The sequence below is a fragment of the Lathyrus oleraceus genome, chromosome 6 (assembly GCF_024323335.1).
Source record: "Lathyrus oleraceus cultivar Zhongwan6 chromosome 6, CAAS_Psat_ZW6_1.0, whole genome shotgun sequence".
NCBI lineage: Eukaryota > Viridiplantae > Streptophyta > Magnoliopsida > Fabales > Fabaceae > Lathyrus > Lathyrus oleraceus.
In genome coordinates, this window is record NC_066584.1 from 155,840,256 (window position 1) to 155,862,913 (window position 22,658).

The window sequence follows — 22,658 nt, forward strand, 5'->3', positions numbered from 1 at the left end:
TTCAAGATACATTGAGGAACCTTCCAAGAGTTCATTTGATTGTTGATTGCTTGAGTTTATGCTTATGTGATTGCTTATTCCAAAGGATGGGAGCTACTTGGATCATCCATATGATCTCAAGAGAGGAACTCCTTTTGTGGTTTTGTTTCTTATCCCTCACCTTTTGCATTGCTTAGGATCTTAGCCATTCTTCTTCTTCCCTCCACTCTAACCCAAGCCAAAAAAAATTGTGCAAACATTTAACAATTATTTTCAAACATTAGAAACCTAAGCCTTATGCTTTTGATTTTCAAACTTTTTTTCATAACACTTATTTTAAATTGAACTTCTAAGTCAACTTTGACCATATTTTGTACATACTTTTCATTTGTAAATATAATCCATTCAAATGTCTTTTGTGGTTTCAATGGCCACTCTCTTAATCAAAACTTTTTCATAACCTTTAGCTATTAGGTTTGAGTTATCATTGTGGTAGATGTAATACTCACCTATATCCTTAGTGATGGACAATGAGTCTTCCATGCTTATTATAGGGTTAACCCCTCACTAGCATGTTGAAGCTATCCTCACATGGTGGATTTGTGGTTTTTAGGTTGAGTTTTCTCCCTTGGATAACAAAAGACCTTAAGGCTTTTGGACCAATCAATTCACCAACTCATTTTGAGATTTTTACCCCGAACTACGAGGTTTTGATCCTAATCTTTTTAAGATGGTACGTAGGCAATGGGTTTATCCATCCAAACACAAATGTAAATAAACTTATATATTCTCTTCTCATCTCTTCAATCATGTTTGCACAAATAAATTTTTCACAAAAAAACAACAACCTTACAACAAGTATGAAAAAGGCTCCCTAGGAGTACCTAGGATGTTTTGGGTGCCTAACACCTTCCCATTGCATAACCAACCCCCTTACCCAGATCTCTGACTCTCTTTTACTAGTTTTTGATTTGATAAAACTTTTAGGTTTTTGTTCACTTTCTAACCATTCCTTTGGATAAATAGAAGTGCAGTGGCGACTCGACTTGTATGATTTACCTTGGATTTAGTCAATATCTCTAATGGTATCGAATACCCCGCTACATTGTGCTTAGGTTGTTGTGTACTTGCTGTAATGTCAGACATAATGTCTTGAAATTTCGTTTTAGCGAATTATGTTTGTGCTTTGGCTGTTATGCGCTTGCTATGATGTCATACAAAATGTCATGACATTTTGTTTTTGAAGAAGGCTTGGAGTGTGAGAGTTTATTTATCTTTATGTCTTCTCTGTGAGGTTGGGTTTCTACTACTTATTTCTACTGCGTGTGCCTCTGATATATCTGGGTGTTATACCAAGTGTTTGGTTGTTTGGTTTTGTACTTGTGATTATTGCTGTTGTTTTATCTTTTCTCTAGCTATATGGTGCAAAGGTTGTTTTAGCCAAAATTTTCCAAAGGGGGAGATTGTTAGGTATGTGCTTTTATGATTGGCAGTAATTTTGTTAAAACATGTATCACAACAAGATGTTGAGCAAGATGTCGTGACATGTTAATCAAACATCTTTGCATGTTTTGTTTTACTTATTGGAAGACTCATTTTATTATGAGATATCTGAAGATTCTCTAAATATTTAGCTATCATATCTGACTGTCCAAGAAGGTTTATTTTAGGAACTCTTGTTTCGTTTCCAGTCGTGCACTTGTTTCATAAAAAGGGATGTTAAGACATTTTAAGAAAACATTAGATCATATTTGATTTGATTATGAAGAAGATTGTGCAGACTGGATGTCGAAACATTTATAGAGACATTGTAAGACCCTAATTTTGACCCTAAGATCCCTCATGGCATCATATCATTGCACATTGCATTTTCCTAAAGGATCATAACATCTTGGCTCCTTAACCCTTGGGTTGGGACTTGTGTGAGTTGGTTTGAGACCACCAAGAATGCTTGAATTGTATATTATTTCTTTTCTTATTTTGTTTACTAACCAAAAGCACAAAAACATGTCACTAACTTTGTTTGTTTTGAAGCTTGAGCAGTCATGTGATCCAAGGCTCCTAGGAGGCCCCTATGCTCAAAGAATGGCCAGATGAAAGTGAAAGCAAGCATGACAATGGTTACCAAAGCTCTCAATCATCATATATGCCTCCCAAGTATCCCAATTTGTTAATTTTATTAATATAAACCAAAGGGCATGAGGATTGTTTCCCAAGGAAACCCTAATTCAACTATGCATTGACTATGCCTTGCTCATGAAGCAACCTAAACTTATGATCAAATTAAATCAAGGGAAGTTCTTTCAATCATCATTTTATGCATACATGAGCCCATTTGAGTGTCCTCAATCATTAATTCATTAAGATTTGAAGTTTGGACTTGAGAAGTTGATCAGTCAATTCATCCGACTATTTTGAAATCCACTGAGACCTAACTTTTGATGTATTTGTCAAATGTAGATGACCTAAAGAGAAAAACTGTTCTTAAGAACCATATGAACAACTTTCATGTTCATAAAAAATTTATTTTAAACTTGTAAGGTCATCATTCATTTCAAAACATTATAAGTCATTTTGACTGAAACCCTAATTTTGGGTCAACTTCCCAAGGACCTAACTCCTTCATTTTTCATGATTTTGGGGTGGGACCAAATGAATTGGAAATTTTAAGATGTCTAATTCAATTGTTATGTTGGACAAAATTTCATAATCCTAAAATAAACACATTTGATAATACAAAACATTATAGGTCACTTTGGACCAAAGTCATTGAAATGTGAAAAAGTCCAACTTCAAGTGCCTATAACTTTCTCATCAAAAATCCAAATGATGCAAAATTTAATTCCAAATTGATTGTCTTGAAAATATCTACAACTTTTATGTTTAAGGTTTTGTCATTTGAGGCTTTCATAATTAAAACAGAAGGGCTTGAAGTTGGTCAATTTTGGCAAAATTTCCATATACATGTTTTGTACATTGAACTTCATGGCCTATTTCCATATACATGTTTTGTACATTGAACTCCAAATGAACTTTTGATCAACATAACATTTGTTCCTCATTTCAAGACCTTTCCAACCATTACCCACATGCCTATGTTTCAATTTTGCACATGGCATTTTCGAAGAGGAGAAGTTTTGGTTTCAATTATGCATAACATGATAAAACTCCATGCACAAGCTTACACATTACAATCTGCACGTCCAATTTCATTTGGCTGATGTTTAGCACTCAATTGTCATTTCTTTTGGGCCTCCCATGCGCCTGTACACGCCCATGCATGGAGGACCCAACTTCACATGCACACGAGTTTCTTCATGCATTGCATCATCCTTGCCTATAAATAGAAGGCTTCATTCACTTCATTTGGTAACCTAAAGGCGCCTGAAATTCTGCACATTTGAATCCCTAACCTTCACTCAAAGGAATTTTGATTTTTCTCTCAAATTTTCAAGCTCAGATTTCAACTTCATTGGTTGATCTCTGAACTTCAATTCCTTAGCCTTGCATCCTTGCTACCTCAAGAACAAGCTGCACTGAAGATTTGGATCAGATCGTGCCATTGAAAGCTGCACTTCAAAGGTTGTTATTCAAACTATTTTGATTTGAATCTCTCTTAATATTGAGCATTTCTTGCATTGGTTGGTACCTCTGAAGTCCTCATGTGAGAGACAATTGGTTTATGCTTTTAATTTTGTGAATTGAGTAAGTTTAGTTTGAACACCACAATTTTCCATCTCAGATTTCTCTCTCTATAGAGATCTTGAGTGGAAACCAAGGGTACAGGGGTGATGTACATCACCCCAGCTTTCTAATGATGTATAGATCGTGCATTTTTGTTGAGGTTTAAAAACCTGCAACTCTGGCCGGAACAGTGAGTCTCACCGGAGAAGATGGTGGTTTCCATCATTGTCCCCACGTGGATGAGTTCCTGGCCCTTGGATCTGGCTTCTGGGATCTAATCTTAGCCGTGCTTTGTTTTGACTTATTTTAATGCAGCGTGTTTCTCTATTGACCAAGGTCTACCATGCGCGCGCGTCTCCTAGCCTTGTGATCATCCACGTCAATTAATGAAGTGGGATCCAAGCGCTGTGGATTTTTCCAATTTTTAATTTCTGTTTTAATTTTATTTTATTCCAATTATTTTTAAAAATTCATAACTTCTTTATTTGGAATCACAAAAATATGGGACCAATTGCAAAAAATTTCTCTAAATTCTAGTTTCTAAAAATGATTTTTAATTATTTTTGTGATTCCATTTAATATTTTTTGTGAATTTTCTCTTTTCTGGTTATTTTTAATTCATTTAAAATACTTTTCAATATTCAAAAATGTCAAAAATATTTTCTTAACACCTTTGAATGATGATGAATCTATGAAAAATATTCTCATCAATTTCTTAATTGATTTGAGATTTATTTGAGATTTTAGTTCAATTATGTTATTTTTCTTCATTTCTTAATTGTTTAAAATTAGTTTCTGGTTTCAAAAAATGATGAAATTTTTTGTCAAACCTTGTTTGACCATGCTGAACTTTTGATGATCCAATTGGACTTTTCCAAGTTGTTTTGAATTGGATTTGAAGTTTGACCTTTATTTGTTTATTTTAATTCAAGTATTATATTAATTCCAAAAATTACCAAAAATATTTTTATTGTTTCTTGACTTCTAAGCTTCATCTCACTTCTGTTTACCATTGATTGATGTTGATTCCATTCATGTTTGATCAATGTGTGTTGGTTATGTCATTTGAATTTCAATTATGTACATTTCATTTCTTCTTCTTCTTCTTCTTCTTCTTCTTTTTCTTTTTTTGACCAATGAGTTAGTGATTGGTGGTTAGCCTTGACATATGAGGGGCTTAACCTTCTTTGATCCAAATCAAATTCATCTTGATCAAAGATCAAGTGAATTGCTTTACATTAGAGATAGGTTGTTTCTTGGTCAAGCAAAAAACCTAAATCCATACAAGGTCATTCTTCTTTTCTTTTGGCATGGCAAGTTGTAGGAGCTTGGCTTACTAGTCATGGTCTCTAACTTGTGTTTGTTTGCCTATAGTTTTATTGACCAGCCTCAGATAGGTGTGACTACTACATTAGTCCACTTACGATTGCTTAACATAGCGCTAAATTGCCTTATGGCACACTAACACTAACTACTAATTACTTACTTTTAATTCAAGCATTTAATTCTTGAAATTTACTTTAATACAATTTAATTTCTTGCTCATTAATTCATTTGTCTTTGCTCTTTGCTCACTTGAGCTCATGTTTATGTTTATGCAATTTGCCTTTTGCTCACTTGAGCACATTATTGTGTATATACTTTTGCCTTGTGCTTGTTTTGTTTTTGTTTGTGTGAACCCAATGCAAATGGAGAAAGGACTTAGATTTAGGACCTTACCTATGCTAAATGGAGTTTGAAGAGCAACTAGGCCTCATGCCTTTAGAATGCTAAAAAGAAAATTGTCAAAGAGCAACTAGGCCTCATGCTTTTAGAATGCTTAATCTTGAAGATGACATTGAAAGGACTCCTAATTCTAAACTCACTCTTGTCCATTCTTTCTATTGCATTGTGGAACTTTTTGATTTGTGTGTTCTTGTGATAGGGATCCCAAACTTGAGCTACTTAGAAGGACCATTGTCATGAGCATCCAAAATGAGAGAGACAAGTCCTATTGGAAGATTCCTAGGAGCTTGATTGATTATTTGCTTGATTGCTTGAGTTAATTGCTTATTGCTTGCTAAGTCCAAAGGAATGGGGCAACTTGGATCATCTTTATGATCTCAAGAAGGGAACTCCAAATGGTTTTATTTCTCTTCCCTCATCTTTGCATGTTTAGGACCTAGCCCTTCTCTTCTTCTCTCCACTCTAACCCAAGCCAAACTTTTGTGCAAATATTAACATTGCTTTCAAAATTAGAAACCTAAGTATTATGCCTTTGAATTTTCAAACTCTCTTCATAACACTTATTTTGAATTGAATCCTAAGTCAACTTTGACCTTATTTTGTGAATACTTTTCATTTGTAAATACAACTCACTCAATTGTTTTTGTGGCTCTAATGGCCACTTTTGCCAAAGCTTTTCATAAACATTAGCTATTAGGTTTGAGTTATCCTAGAGGTTGATATAATACTCACCTGTATCCTTAGTGTTGGACTATAAGTCTTCCATGCTTATTATAGGGTTAACCCCTCACTAGCATGTTGAAGCCCTCCTCACATGGTGGATTTGTGGTTTTGGGTTGAGTTTTCTCCCTTTGATAACAAAAGACCTTAAGGCTTTTTACCAATCAATTCACCAACTAATTTTTGAGATTTTTACCCCAAACTACGAGGTTTTGATCCTATCTTTTCAAGATGGTACGTAGGCAATGGATTTATCCATTCAAACACAAAATTGTAAATAACTTGTATATTCTCTTCTCATCTCCCCAATCATGTTTGCACAATTATTTTTCACAAATACCAACCTACCTTACAACATTTGTAAAAAGGGCTCCCTTAGAGTACTAAGGATGTTTTGGGTGCTTAAAACCTTCTCATTGCATAACCAACCCCCTTACCCAGATCTCTGACATTTTTATTAGTTTTTGATTTGATAAAACTTCTCGGTTTTTGTTCGCTTTCTAACCTTTCCTTTGGATAAATAGAAGTGTGGTGGCGACTCGAATTGTATGATTTACTTTTGATTTAGTCAATAAATCTAAAGGTAACGAACACCCCGCTACAGGCATCATATTTTATTCTGCAGAAGATTGTGCAAACTGGATGTCGAAACATTTATGGAGACATTAGATTTGATTATGCAGAAGATTGTGCAGACTAGATGTCGAAAAATTTAAGGAAACATTAGATGTGATTATGCAGAATGGATGTCGAAACATATAAGGCGATATCATATTTGATTTGATCAAATATTATGCAAAACATATGTTAAAACATTCTAGGAGACATCAAATTTGATTTGATTAAATATTATGCATAACAAATGTCAAAACATTTAATGAGACATCATATTTGATTTGATTTGGTTTGTTTTTGATCTGCTATTTTTTTTTATCCTGAAGCCCATGCATACCAAAGGATATTTAAAGAGGACGTTACTAAACCTAATTTAAAGAAGAAGCAACGCTAGAAATTATGTTTGTTAGGATTTAGTGAAGGTGTGAAAAACACAAGAAAATGGGGTTTGAATTGGGTTTTACAAGCAAAAGTTTTTTCCAAAACAAGAACACCACTAACAAGTTAATAATAAAGAGATAAGTATTTTTATCCTGGTTTGCTTGAAACCCAAAGCTAACCCAGTCCACCAACCAAGGTGGTTTTTCCTTATACACAAAGACTTAATCCACTAAAATCAACAGATTATAACAAACACAAAGAATAACCTTCTTTGTCTTCTCAAGGATCCAACTAAACCTTAGTCTCCTTAAGGACTCACAAAGAAAAACCTTCTTTGTCTTCTCAAGGATGACCTCCTTAAATCAAACAAATAGTTTGAAGAATATTTTGTGTGTTACAAGATACTTCTACACAAGCAGATTTTACACAAATGAATAATAAACACTTAAAGAAAAACTGTGTACAAAAGAATGATAACTTTTCACAAAGAAACTAACTTGTCAAAAATATTTGTGTAACTGGTGTTTTTCTTCAAGTCTCCAAGTCATACTTATATAGCATAAGCATACGGCCGTTGGAGGGAAAAATGGGGAAAACTCATTTGAGCGGTTGTCCAATGTTGGATGGGAAAGGAATGATATTGTGTACTGTCATTTCACCCACAAAATCAGTGACATGTGTGATGTATAGTACTGTCCTTGCCCAAGAAATCAGGTAGTGGAAAGGATGTTTGATTTGTACTATGTACTATTTGATCATATTCCCATTTTGATCTTATCTTCAAGTTCATTGGCTTCTGATGAAAGTTGATGAAGCATGAAATGAAGAAACATAAACCTGGATTCAGAAACTTCAGAATCTTTGGTCTAAACCTTGACAGCGTCAGTAGTCTGGCTTGAGATCTTTAGAATCTTTAGAATCTTTAGAGTCTTCAGAATCCTCAGTCAGAACCTTGATAACTCAATCGCCTGGCTTGAGATCTTCAGAATCTTCAGCTACATAACACAACTTTAGAAGCTTGCCATTCTTCAAAATTTTGGTGATCAGAGTCACGTCTAGAAGCATGAGCCGAGAGAACATTGCAGCAGCAACATAGTGTCTCCTCAGAAGCTTATGATGAGTGAAATAACATAGAAGTATAAATAACATTGCAACAACAATATTGACGTCTTTCAGAACTTCTAATAGCTGGCACAGAAAGCGGATTTAGAACACATAGTTCAGAAATTGATGACGTTGCACATCATATATTCAGAATCAGAACTGGCTGTTAAAGCTACACAATAACAAACCATTAGGGTACCAAAATTGTTCTCACACAAATACAATATTGTTATCATCAAAACTCAAGGTATAGATGCAGAACCAAATCTTGTTCTAATAATCTCCCCCTTTTTGATGATGGCAAAACATGTCTTTTGATGAACAATTTTGTACAAGGTAATAACAGAAGAATACATCTTACAGAATCATAAAGCTCCCCATGAGATGTATAATCTTATAAAGATAAAATAAGAATGAAAGAATACTTCCTTGATTAACCTTTTTGAAATACCAGAGTGAATATTCTGTCAGAATCTGGTTTATTTTCAGAAGCTAATTGATGTTGTCCAGAGCACTGGTTTGATAACATCATCATTCTGATAGGCTTGACTTCAAAAGCTTTGTTGAGTTCTTTAGAGCTAGTTATCTTCTTTAAAAGAGCGGGTTTTCTTATCGGAGCCTTGACTTTTCAAGTCTGATTACAATAGAAGAAAATCTCTCTTAGCTGGATTCCAAATCCATAATTTTCAAAAAGAACACATTTTGATCTTTGATACTTCAAGACATCTTCAGATTTTTTATTTTAACCATTCTTATTCTTGAGATGTAACCATGCAAAACACTTAACAAACTCTCTTTCGAATTAGTTGTTAGCATAAAACATTCATCAATGTTTGGGTATTTAATTTAGGAATAGAGATATCAAAATAAACGCTAATTCTTCACCTTTAGAATGTTATGTTTTCTCCCCCTTTTTCAACAATAAAAAAGACATAAGGCAAAAAATAAATGAAGAGAAACAAACATTTTTCATTGAAAAAATGCCAAAAGGCAGTGCAAGGTACAACTGATAAGAAAAAAAAGAAATTTTCAAGAAACTAAACAAAAACTAAGGGTTCTAAGGAGGAAGAGGAGGCGGAGGAAGTCTTAAGAGAATCAAATGAAACATGAGATCCTGTTTGTCCAGATGCTCATTGACCCTTGCATTGTCAGTCTTGATTTCCTCGATTGTCTTCAGAAGTGCAACAAGGATAGGCTGAGTGGCAAAAGCTTCGGAGATGACAATCTGAGTAGCAACTTCTTCCATAGCACAGTCTTGAGGTTCAGAAGCAGCATCATCTTCTGGAGCACACTCAATGTGCTGAAAAATATTTGTTTCAAGAGAAACTTCTTCTTCTATAACCTCAGGAGTAGCTTCCTTGATTTATGAAGCAGGAGGAGAGTTGAGAGTTTCTTAACTTCCAGAGTTCCATTAAGGTAACGAACCCAAAATGGAATTTTCTTTCAGCAAGAGTATACCCAAGATTCTTCAGCTTAGAAATCTTGGAATTCATCCAGCTTATGTAAGCTTCCCATGTTGAATCACTTGCAGCCGGATTTGCTGAAGAACGACTGACAGTTGAAGGTGAGAAAAACAAGAAAGGGGGGGTTTGAATTGTTTGAAAAATAAGCGCTTTTCCAAAATGAAAATCACACAATGATTTTATACTGGTTCGCTTATAACACAAAGCTACTCCAGTCCACCCGGCCAAGGTGATTTCGCCTTCAACAAGGACTTAATCCACTAATCTTGAAAGATTACAAACAACCCCTAAGAGAGAAGAAAATCTCTTAGTCCTCTCAAGTCTACAGACTACAAAGAGTCACTTGAGGAAATCAAACAAATAAAAGATACAAGATATGTAATCTAGAGTGCTTCTAGGAAAGCAAGTATTACAAACTTAAGAACAGATTTTTCACTTAATAAGCAAAAGCTTAGTGAAATTCTTTGAGAGCAAAGATGATTTTCTTGAGCGTGAAATAATTCAGTATAGTTTTGGCTAGTTGATTTCTTGCTTACTGAAAGTTGATTTCTTCTCTATTTATATAGGAGTTGAAGTAGTGTTGAAATAGAGTTGAAGTAGAGTTAAATCTGCTGGATAATGAGATGTAATTACGCCATTCCATAAATAGCTTCTGCAGGAGACTTTTTCTTTTAGAAGTGACTACTTACCACAAGTAGTATCTTCTCTCTTGGAAGAGGAGATTAACGTCTCTTTCTAATTGAGGAAATCCATTTGCAGAACTTTAACTTGGCTTAAACGTTACTTCATCATGATTAACAAATCTGATTAGAGTCTTCGTGTATCTGGAGAATCTTGGGATCTGGCTTCTGATGTTATTTCTTGAGAGTTCAGATAGCGCTGATAAATTTCAGAGTTTACAGAAGGCATTTGTTCAGAGTCAGAGCTTCTAGACTTTGCTTCATGTTCAGATGCTTCTGATACTTTGCAGTTTTGTCCAGAGTCAGAGCTTCTAGACTTTACTTCATGTTCAGATGCTTCTGATACTTTGCAGTTTTGTCCAGAGTCAGAGCTTCTTGAAACGAGATTCCACTTTAGATGCTTCTGATACTTGATAATTTGTATCTGATCTTGTTGTGCATCTGATGACATCATCAGATTTATTTCTTCTATCTTTAGAACCCTGCACACTTAGAAACTTTTCGTTAGGGTGCCATTTTTGGTTTCATCCTTTGTTATCATCAAAATCAAGGAATCTGTTGTAGAACAATTTTTGTTCTTACAATCTCCCCCTTTTTGATGATGACAAAACAACTTAAAATAGCAGATGAAACATGAATAAAATAAGATCAGATAGACAGAAGCTCCCCCTGAGTTAGTGCTAGGGAGTTCAGAAGTTCTTACCAGAGCTTTTCAAGTAATGAGATTTCTGAAACTTTCTGCAAATTCTTAAAATTAATGTTAGAGTTATTTAATCAGAGCTATTTTTATCAGAGCTATTTCTACAAATGTTGCAGAGTGCTTAAGGTTTTAGACAAATTTTCATCAGAGCTATTTAATGATTTCTCCCCCTTTTTGTCAGAATCAAAAAGGTAGATATAAAAAAAAAATAACAAGATAATAAAGAGAAAAACATTTCATTAATCAGAAGCACAAAAGGCACAAAGGCATTCAAAACATCAGATCCAAGAGAATATCAGAGCTAAAGAAGACAGAAGCAAAAACACTAGGCAAGCAAAAATAAATCCTAAGTGCCTAAGGGTTTGGAGGTTGAGGAAGTCTCTAAAGCAACATGGCAAACATGTTCTGGATGTTTTCATTCAAAGCATCTTGCTTGTCCATCCTGGCACGGAGCTCATTCTGATCTTGCTTGATTTCTTTCTGATCTTGCTTGATCTCTTTCAGAGCATGAAGAATCATAGGGATCGCAGAGGAAGACTCCCCCTGAGTCAGAGCCTGTTGAGCTTCAGCTTCAGCAGCAGCTTGGGCTTCTGCATCCGCCTGAGCCTTGGCTTCAGCTTCCTTAATCCTTAGAAGTTCTGCTTCCTTTGCCAGTCTTTCTTCTTCTAACCTTCTTGCTTCTTCTTCAGCTTCCCTAGCCAATCTTTCCTCCTCTAATCTTCTGGCCTCAGCTTCTCTGGCCAATCTCTCTTGGAGCCGTTCCTCAGCATCTCTGATGTAGCCATTTCTGACTTGTTCAGAGATACTCTTCAGCCTATAAGACTCAGAGGTCATCCAACTAATGACTCTGTTCCAGTGTGTCCTAACAGATTTAGGATCATCACTAACTTCAGAGTTTTTAGCCAGAGACTTGACCTTCTGGACTGAAGCTTCTGCAACCTGTATAATGGCTTCCTCAAGGGTAGGTATGGTAAGTTCAGGTTCAGGTTCAGGTGAGTGAGGTGGAGAGTTTGGAGGGCTAAGATTTAGAGTTTGAGGTTCAGATTCTGCTTCTGGTTGAAGTTCAGAATCTGCTTCTGGTTGAAGACTGGGGGATGAAGCATAAAGTGGATTTAGGTCTAATGGGTCAGAGTCTGGTCCAGGTACAGCGGGAATAATTGGTGGAGTGATATTAGAGGTGAAAGGATCAGATGGTTGAGTTTCAGAGGGGAGAGTTGTTGTTTGTTGTGGTGGAAATGAAGTTTGGAGTGGTGAGGTTACTTCAGATTGTGTTAGAGTTTGTTGTTGAGAGGCAAATCTGTTGGCATAGAGAGTGGCTATGGTTGGGGATTCAGGATCAGAAAAATCAGGGTCAGAAGAGAGGGAAACATGAGGAGGTGATTCAGGTTCAGAGGATGAAGAAGAAGAAGAAGGGCTTAGGTGAGTTTGTGCAGGTATAGAGGGAGGAATGAAGGTTCTGGCTATGTTTAGAACAGGTGTAGGTTGGGAGGTTCTGGTGATTGAGGGTGGGATTTCAGAGGTAGTATATAAGGGAGGTGTTGTGAGAGGATGAGAAGAAGCCATCATAGGTACAGAAGTAACAGGAGGAATAGACTTACTAGTTGAGATTTGCAGAGGAGCTGAGGATCCGCTTCCAGAAGCTCCTTCAGTTCTGGCTTTCTTTGCTTTCCTTGCCTCAGCAGCTATCTGTTTCTCAGAGACACCTCTCTTGTATCTGACTAGATCTTCTTTTGAATCCAGACAGTCATCGATGCTGAAATCAGAGACATCAACACCTTCTTCCAGCAGACGATGAAGATAGAGGGCAACAGCGTCTCTGGGCTCATTCTTGAAGAATCTAGCCAGGCCATGAGGCATCTTCCTCTGATCTTTTAGAGATTCCCAGGAAACATCCAGAGTGGGCTTGACTCTAATCTCTTTGATGATTCCCATGCTCTTGAGGTTTTTGGCATTCAGAGGCTTTCCCACATCAATTGCCAGATCATCCATACATCTGGTCTTTTCCAGAGCGTCTACCAGTCCATGCTCAATGAAGATGTCAGAGAGCAATCTACCCAGAGGAATGTAGGATCTGGGCTTCATGTTATTCCTGGTTTCTCTGACTGAATCCCTCAGATATCTGAACAGGAGAGTAGGGAGGTTGATCTTGATACCCTTCTGAATGCAGTACAGAATGCATTTCTGGTCTGCATTGATATAATCTGAAGAGTTAGAGGCTGGACGGTGATGGATTGTTCCCAGAATTATCTTCAGCCACACTCGGAGGTTCTGATGTAGCTCCTTGTTCTTAGAGGGGTTTCCTTCAACATTAGGTTTGAAGATAGTTGGGTTGATGACTTCAGTGATGCGCTTTGACCTTGGAGGAATGTTGTAAATCCTTTTTCCTCCACTTTCCTCCATATTCAGCAAGGAGGCAATTGATGCTTCAGTGATGACAATTTTTACCCCTAGAACAAAAGAGACAATGAATTGGTCATCTGCATCAGCATGTCTCCAGAATTCCTTGACCAGAAGAGGGTAGATTGGATCATAAAGCCTATCGAAGTAGGTTTCCCATCCTTGTTGACGAAGTTCCTTGGTAAGATCAACGCCATTTCTTCTTAGGTTGTCAAAATCAACCAAAGATTCATACAAGACATCCAAACCTTCAAAGGGAGTTGAAAGGTTTATGTGGCTTTCTCGGTCAAGAATGTGGGGTTCTTGATAAACAGGGGTTATGGTGACGCCTGTAACAGTTGGTGTTTGAGTGTTTGAGGTTTGGGGATTAGAAGCGGATTCCATCTGTTGGGAGAAGTTAAAAACTTCTTGCTGTTGAGCATCCATGAAGAAGATTGATGAAGAAGGTGAAGAACTTGCAGAGAACTTGCAGAGAAGGGTTTAGGGTTTAAGAGTGAGTGAGAGTGATAAGTGTGTGAAATGTGAGAAAAGTGTCTATATACCTTAAGTAAAACACATGCAAAACGACACCTCAGAGTGCGTTAAACACAATACTCAAAATAGCACGCTTGGGGGGAAAAATGATTACAGCTCATAAATGAATGTCTAATCCCACAGTTTGCACACTGCTCGAGGAAAACTCAAACGTCTGCCTTTTGAATTTCTTGACAGCTGTCTAGAAGTTCTAAGGTTTGACGCTCAGAGCTCCACGTGTTTAATGTATCTGATCTTCAGGAATACCAAGAGATTGGTTCTGAAGATTTCTAACTCAGATATCTTCTTAACAATGTAGAAGTATCAGAGTCAGAGGCAGAATCATATTTGTTTTTATCAGAATCTTATTTTATATTTTTCAGAGCCATACTTCATTCAGGACAATTTTTAATGTTCAGATTTTCTAAGATGAAAAGAAATCTATCTTCAGCTAGAGGTTTAGTAAAGATATCTGCCCATTGATGTTCTGTATCAATGAACTTCAGCGTTACTATCCCTTTCTGAACATAGTCTCTAATAAAATGATGTTTAATTTCTATGTGTTTGGCTCTGGAATGTAAAATAGGATTCTTACTCAAACAAATAGCAGCAGTATTATCACAAAGGATAGGAATGTTACTCTCAAATATCTGAAGATCTTCTAGCTGATGCTTCATCCAGAGCATCTGAGTTGTGCACAGGGATGCTGAGATATACTCTGCTTCTGCAGTTGATAGAGCGATAGTTGACTGTCTTTTGCTAGCCCAGGAGATCAAATTGTTTCCTAGAAGCTGGCAATTTCCAGATGTGCTTTTTCGTTCTATTCTATCTCCTGCATAGTCTGCATCACAGTAACCAGAAAGTCTATACTCTGATGTTTTCTCATACATCAGGCCCAGGTTAGGAGTTCCTTTCAGATACTTAAGAATTCTCTTAACAGCTGTTAAATGAGATTCTCTAGGATCTGATTGGAATCTGGCACACAGACAGACGCTAAAGAGAATATCAGGACGAGTAGCAGTCAGATAGAGAAGAGAGCCTATCATACCTCGATAGAGCTTCTGACAAACCTTGTTGCTTACCTCTTCCTTTTCCAGAATGCAAGTTGGGTGCATAGGAGTTTTTGCAGAGTTGCATTCAGACATATCAAACTTCTTCAGAACGTCTTTAATGTACTTGCTTTGATGAATGTATGTGACTTCTGGAGTTTGATTAATTTGAATTCCCAGAAAGAACTTTAATTCTTGCATTAAACTCATTTCAAATTCTGCCTGCATTAACTTGGAAAATTCTTGGCAAACAGAGATATTAGCAGAACCAAAAATAATGTCATCAACATAAATCTGACATATCATGAGATCATTTTTATGGTTTTTACAGAAGAGTGTAGAATCAACTTTCCCTCTGATAAAATTTTGTTCCAGAAGAAAATTGCTTAAGCGTTCATACCAAGCTCTGGGAGCTTGTTTAAGTCCATATAAGGATTTCTTAAGTTTAAAAACATGTTCTGGAAAGTTTGAATTTTCAAAACCTGGAGGTTGATTGACATACACTTCTTCTGAAATATACCCATTAAGAAATGCACTCTTGCCATCCATTTGGTATAATTTGATAGAATGATTAATAGCAAAAGATACAAGAAGACGAATAGATTCTAACCTCGCGACTGGAGCAAAGGTTTCATTATAATCAATACCTTCTTGTTGACTATAACCTTGAGCTACCAGTCGTGCTTTGTTTCTGACAACTTCTCCTTTCTCGTTCAGTTTGTTTCTGAAAACCCATCTGGTTCCAATGACATGAGTGCCTCTGGGTTTAGGAACGAGATCCCAGACATCATTCTTGGAGAATTGATCTAACTCTTCTTGCATAGCTGCCACCCAATCGTTATCTTGAAGAGCTTCATCACAGGACGTAGGCTCAATCAGAGACACTAGTCCCAGAGGAATATCTTCAGAGGTTCTGAAGGTAGATCTGGTTCTAACAGGTTCATCTTTGTTTCCCAAAATCAAATCTTCAGATACGTTAATACGACTTTTAACTTTCCTTGGAATTTCTGGAGATTTAATTTCTTCAGAGTCTGAAGTGACAGTTGCTTCTGGAGTTTTCTCAGATTCTACCAGAGTGATTTCCAAATCTGCAAACTTTTCAACTAGCTTTGACTTTTCAGGGTCAAGCTTATCATTAAATCTGACATGAATTGATTCCTCCACAATTTTGGTTTCTGTGTTGTATACTCTATAGCCTTTAGAGCGTTCTGAGTATCCTAACATAATACCTTTCTGTGCTTTGGAATCAAACTTGTTCAGATGTTCTTTAGTATTTAATATAAAACAAATGCATCCAAAAGGATGAAAATATGAAATGTTGGGTTTTCTTCCCTTACACAGTTCATAGGGAGTCTTTTCCAGAATAGGTCTAATAGAGATTCTATTCTGAATATAACACGCTGTATTTACAGCTTCTGCCCAAAAGTGCTTTGCTACATTTGTTTCATTGATCATGGTTCTGGCCATTTCTTGGAGTGTCCTATTCTTCCTCTCTACAACTCCATTTTGTTGTGGAGTTCTAGGGCAGGAGAAATCATGGGATATTCCATTAGAGTCAAATAATTCTTCAAAATCTTTATTTTCAAATTCTCCACCATGATCACTTCTGACTCTAACAATTTTAGAGTCAAATTCTTTTTGCACTTTAGAACAGAAACTGGTGAATACAGAGTGAGACTCACTCTTGTGCTTTAGGAATTTTACCCATGTCCAGCGGCTGTAATCATCAACGATTACTAGTCCATACTTCTTTCCATTGACTGATGCTGTTTTCACAGGACCAAATAAGTCAATGTGAAGAAGCTCCAGAGGCTTAGAGGTAGAAACAACATTTTTCTTTTTAAAAGATGTTTTTGAAAACTTTCCTTTCTGACAAGCTTCACACAGAGCATCTGAAGAGAACTTCAGTTTAGGTAAGCCTCTGACTAACTCAAGTTTAGTTAGCTGAGAAAGCTTTCTCATGCTAATGTGGCCTAAGCGTCTATGCCATACCCATTGCTCTTTGTGAACTGACATTAAACATTTAACATTTTGATCTTTTAAATCAGAAAGATTTATTTTATAAATGTTGTTTTTCCTCTTGCCTGTGAAAAGGACAGAGCCATCGTTCTGACTAATGGCTTTACACGTTTTTTGATTAAAGATTACATCATAACCGTTATCACTTAATTGACTTATGAATAACAAGTTATGCATTAATCCTTCTACATAAAGAACATCAGATATAGAGGGAAGAGTACCATTACCAATAGTTCCGGAGCCTCTGATCCTTCCTTTCTGATCTCCTCCGAAGCCTACAAATCCAGCGTCTTTAAGTTCCAGGCTTTGGAACATAGACTTTCTTCCCGTCATATGTCGCGAGCATCCAGAGTCCAGGTACCATGACTGGTGTCTGAACTTTGTTGCATAGGATATCTGCAACATAGATAATCTTATCTTTCGGTACCCAGAATCTCTTGGGTCCTTTTAGATTAGTTTTCCCAGAGTTTCTCATAACTTTGGGTCTTCTAGCATTTTTAAACTTGTTTTCTTGTGTGTGTGTGTAATGATATGAAAACGGAGATTTAAGCTGGTTACTGGTAGAGGTTTTATTTTCCTCAGAATCATACCCAATTCCCCTTTTATTATTCTGACTTACTCCATAAATCATGGATGCCATAATACTCCTATCTATCCCATTCTTCAGAAATTGTTGAAAGGCTTCTTCATATTTATAAATAATTTCATTTGAAGTTTGTGGTGCTTGAGACAACGTTTCTTCTAATTCTAAGCTTTTTGTTCTAGCTCCATCTCTTTCTAACGTTAAAGATCTGATTGTATCTTCTCGTGCTAGAATTGTTGTCTCAAGTTTACTACATACTTCAGATTTTGCTTTAAGAAGGCCTTTAATGTCTTTAACTTTTTGTTTTAATTTCTGAAGAGAGGTAAGAGTTTCTGATAAACATGATTCTAAGTCAGATCTAGAAAGTTCAGAAAATACCTCTTCAGATTCTTCATCTGAGCTGCTGGATGTGGTAGCCATAAGAGCTACGTTGGCCTGTTCATCAGAGTCAGATTCTGATGATTCGGATTCACTATCGTCCCAGGTGGCCATTAATCCCTTCTTTGTTCTGAAAGTATTTTTCTTGAAGCTTTCTTTCTTAGAGTTATCTCTCTTCAGCTTGGGGCATTCATTTCTGTAATGACCTGTTTCTTTACATTCAAAACAGGTAATATCTTTGTTAGGTTTACCTTTTGAAGTTGACTCTGATCGATCCCCTCTGGGTCTTGATCTTCTGAAGTTGTTGTTGTTCCTCCTTTTCCAGAGTTGCTTAACTCTTCTGGTTAGTAGGGACAGTTCTTCTTCATCATCAGAGTCTTCAGATTCAGAGTCATCAGTGTCTGCAGTTTCTGCTTGAAGGGCTTTGGTTCTGTCTGACTTCCGTCTTTCAGGTCTGGACTTCAGCGCCACTGACTTGTTTCTTTTCTGAGGCTCATCCTCCTCTAGTTCTATCTCATGGCTTCTGAGAGAACTAACAAGTTCTTCAAGGCTGATATTGTTCAGATCCTTTGATAACTTCAGAGCAGTAACCATTGGTCTCCATTTCTTTGGCAGACTTCTGACAATCTTCTTAACATGATCTGCAGTCGTGTATCCTTTGTCTAGCACTTTAAGACCTGCAATAAGAGTTTGGAATCTGGAAAACATAGCTTCTATAGCTTCGTCATCTTCCATCTTGAAGGCTTCATATTTCTGGATCAGCGCCAGAGCCTTCGTCTCCTTGACTTGGGAGTTTCCTTCATGGGTCATCTTCAGAGAGTCAAGTATATCTTTAGCCGTCTCTCTGTTGGTGATCTTTTCGTATTCGTTGTATGATATAGCATTTAGAAGTATTGTTCTGGCCTTGTGGTGATTTTTGAAATCACGTTTCTGATCTTCTGACATTTTGCTTCTGGGAACTTCAGCTCCATTTGAGACTGGAGGTTTGTATCCATCTGTGACAATGTCCCAGAGGTCAGCATCATAACCCAGAAAGAAACTTTCGATTCTGTCTTTCCAGTAATCAAATTTTTCTCCATCAAAAACAGGAGGTTTAGCATTGTAAGAATCTCTTTCATTTGAGTGAGCCATTTGTTTTTCTCGCACTGGATCTCTCTACACGGTTAAGTGTTTGATTTGAAAATCAATAACAGAGCCGGAGCTCTGATACCAATTGAAGGTGAGAAAAACAAGAAAGGGGGGGTTTGAATTGTTTGAAAAATAAGCGCTTTTCCAAAATGAAAATCACACAATGATTTTATACTGGTTCGCTTATAACACAAAGCTACTCCAGTCCACCCGGCCAAGGTGATTTCGCCTTCAACAAGGACTTAATCCACTAATCTTGAAAGATTACAAACAACCCCTAAGAGAGAAGAAAATCTCTTAGTCCTCTCAAGTCTACAGACTACAAAGAGTCACTTGAGGAAATCAAACAAATAAAAGATACAAGATATGTAATCTAGAGTGCTTCTAGGAAAGCAAGTATTACAAACTTAAGAACAGATTTTTCACTTAATAAGCAAAAGCTTAGTGAAATTCTTTGAGAGCAAAGATGATTTTCTTGAGCGTGAAATAATTCAGTATAGTTTTGGCTAGTTGATTTCTTGCTTACTGAAAGTTGATTTCTTCTCTATTTATATAGGAGTTGAAGTAGTGTTGAAATAGAGTTGAAGTAGAGTTAAATCTGCTGGATAATGAGATGTAATTACGCCATTCCGTAAATAGCTTCTGCAGGAGACTTTTTCTTTTAGAAGTGACTACTTACCACAAGTAGTATCTTCTCTCTTGGAAGAGGAGATTAACGTCTCTTTCTAATTGAGGAAATCCATTTGCAGAACTTTAACTTGGCTTAAACGTTACTTCATCATGATTAACAAATCTGATTAGAGTCTTCGTGTATCTGGAGAATCTTGGGATCTGGCTTCTGATGTTATTTCTTGAGAGTTCAGATAGCGCTGATAAATTTCAGAGTTTACAGAAGGCATTTGTTCAGAGTCAGAGCTTCTAGACTTTGCTTCATGTTCAGATGCTTCTGATACTTTGCAGTTTTGTCCAGAGTCAGAGCTTCTAGACTTTACTTCATGTTCAGATGCTTCTGATACTTTGCAGTTTTGTCCAGAGTCAGAGCTTCTTGAAACGAGATTCCACTTTAGATGCTTCTGATACTTGATAATTTGTATCTGATCTTGTTGTGCATCTGATGACATCATCAGATTTATTTCTTCTATCTTTAGAACCCTGCACACTTAGAAACTTTTCGTTAGGGTGCCATTTTTGGTTTCATCCTTTGTTATCATCAAAATCAAGGAATCTGTTGTAGAACAATTTTTGTTCTTACAACAGTCACTGCTTCACGCAGACATCTTTTATATTCCGACTCAAATTTTCTCAAAACCTTACCAAAATTAGGGGGAATTTGGTGGTTGTTTGGGGTATTTAATAGTGAGGTTGATTCTAGACTCATCAAAGTTAGGACCATAAACGAAAGGAAATGATAGGAGAATAATGAGAGGTGATTAATGATCAGGTGAAGTTGGTTCGGGTTCTGAAATTCTGGTATCAGATATGAGATGTCGAATGTAATGTCACGACACTAATATCTGAGTTACACTAATAGAAGAAGATATAGAATGGTAAAGCAAAAGACACAAGCAATTGTTAACCCAGTTTGGTCCAACTCACCTACATCTGGGGGCTACCAAGCCAGGAAGGAAATCCACTAAAATAGAATCAGTTCAAAGACTCTCCCGTACACTTCAACAAGTTACAGTCTTTCTCACCTAATCTCTACCCGTGCAATTTCTACCTAAGCACTCTTAGATATGAGAACCCACTCACTTCCCTACAATCACACCTATGATCTTAAACAACAATCCCTTGAGAAAAGAAAATACTTTTTAATAACACACTCTTGATTTTACTTCACAGTTTCAATCAAGAAAACACACTCTTGATCTTGCTTAACAGCTTTGATCAAGAAGACACACACTTGATCTTGCTTCACAGCTTTGATCAAGTAGACACACACTCTTGCTTAACAGCTTTAGAGTGACATATTACAATCACAAATCAATCCAATTCAATCATCAAAAGATGACTTGAATGGCTTACAAGTCTCACGAATAAATAGAACACAAACCCTAGCTATCTCTATATATTTCGCTCAGTATTGGTTGTGTTGTAAAACAGGTTTTCTAAGTTCCTTTTTATAGAAGCTTTCAGTTGGGCTTGGACATCTTGAAAACCCTAAATCTATTTTCCAATTAAATCTTTTCATAACAGCTGGTTAGATCTCCTTGGAAAATAAGTAAATCAGGTTGTAAACCATGATTGAATGCGCCTGTAAATCAGATCTTCAATCATACATAGATTGCCATTAATTGCGCAATCACATAACACCAGACATTCATACTGAATATTTTGTGTACAGGATGTCATGACATCGGGTCTGACATCCTGGAAAAATCCTGCATATTTCCATATTTCCTTTTATAGCTTCCAGCAGGTACACAAAGACATCAGGTGTCATGACATCGTGTATGACATCCTGATACAGTCCTGCATAATTATGTTTTTCATTTCAACTCCAGCAGGAACACAATATCAGAATCCATGGAATTGCATATGACATTCTGAAACAATCCTGCATGATTATGTTCTTGAACTCCAGCAGGTACATAGGATATCTTATGTTAAGATATCACACATAACATCTTGTGAACTCTATTTGTTTTACCAAAATTACTGCCAACACATAGAACCAACAAACTCCCCCTTTGGCAAATTTTGGCTAAAACATATATCTATCCTTTTTGTTCATAAGAAAACTATCAGCAGTTAAACAACAGTTTAAACAGCAGCAGAAGCAAAACAATTACTAGCTATAGCTACTAGTAATACACACATGCACAAGGGTACTTCTCCTCCCCCTAAATTTGTGCAACAGGAACAGAATTACTAGTTATGGATGCAACTAGTAAGACACACAAATGCACAAGGGTACTCCTTCTCCCCCTAAATCTGTGCACACATCTTCCATGAAAATAACAGCTACTGTAACCACATCACATGTACCAGCCAGAATGTCATTCTGACATCTGCTTCAACATGTTAACATTCAGAATTTCCTTCTGACATCTCCTTCAACATGTTAACATTCAGAATTTCCTTCTGACATCTCCTTCAACATGTTAACATTCAGAACCTCCTTCTGACATCTCCTTCAACATCTCAGAACAGAACACCATTCTGTCTTACATCAGACATCTCCTCCAACATCACAAAACAGAACACCATTCTATCTTACTGCAGACATCTCCTCCAATATCACAGAACAAAATATCATTCTGTCTTACATCAGACATCTCCTCCAACATCACAGAACAAAACATCATATAACATCATTCTATTCAACATCATCAGCTGTCATCTGTTTAGCCTAGCTAGCTACATCAGCACTGCAGATCTCCACAACCACATATTTAACTGCAACTCTCCACATAAACACTTCTCCCCCTTTTTAGTCAAAATTGACCAAAGGTGACCAATTAGACAAAATAAATGTCAATTATACTAGCAGAGAATGTCACAGCAGATGTTATAACATTAAAAATGTTAAAACAAAAT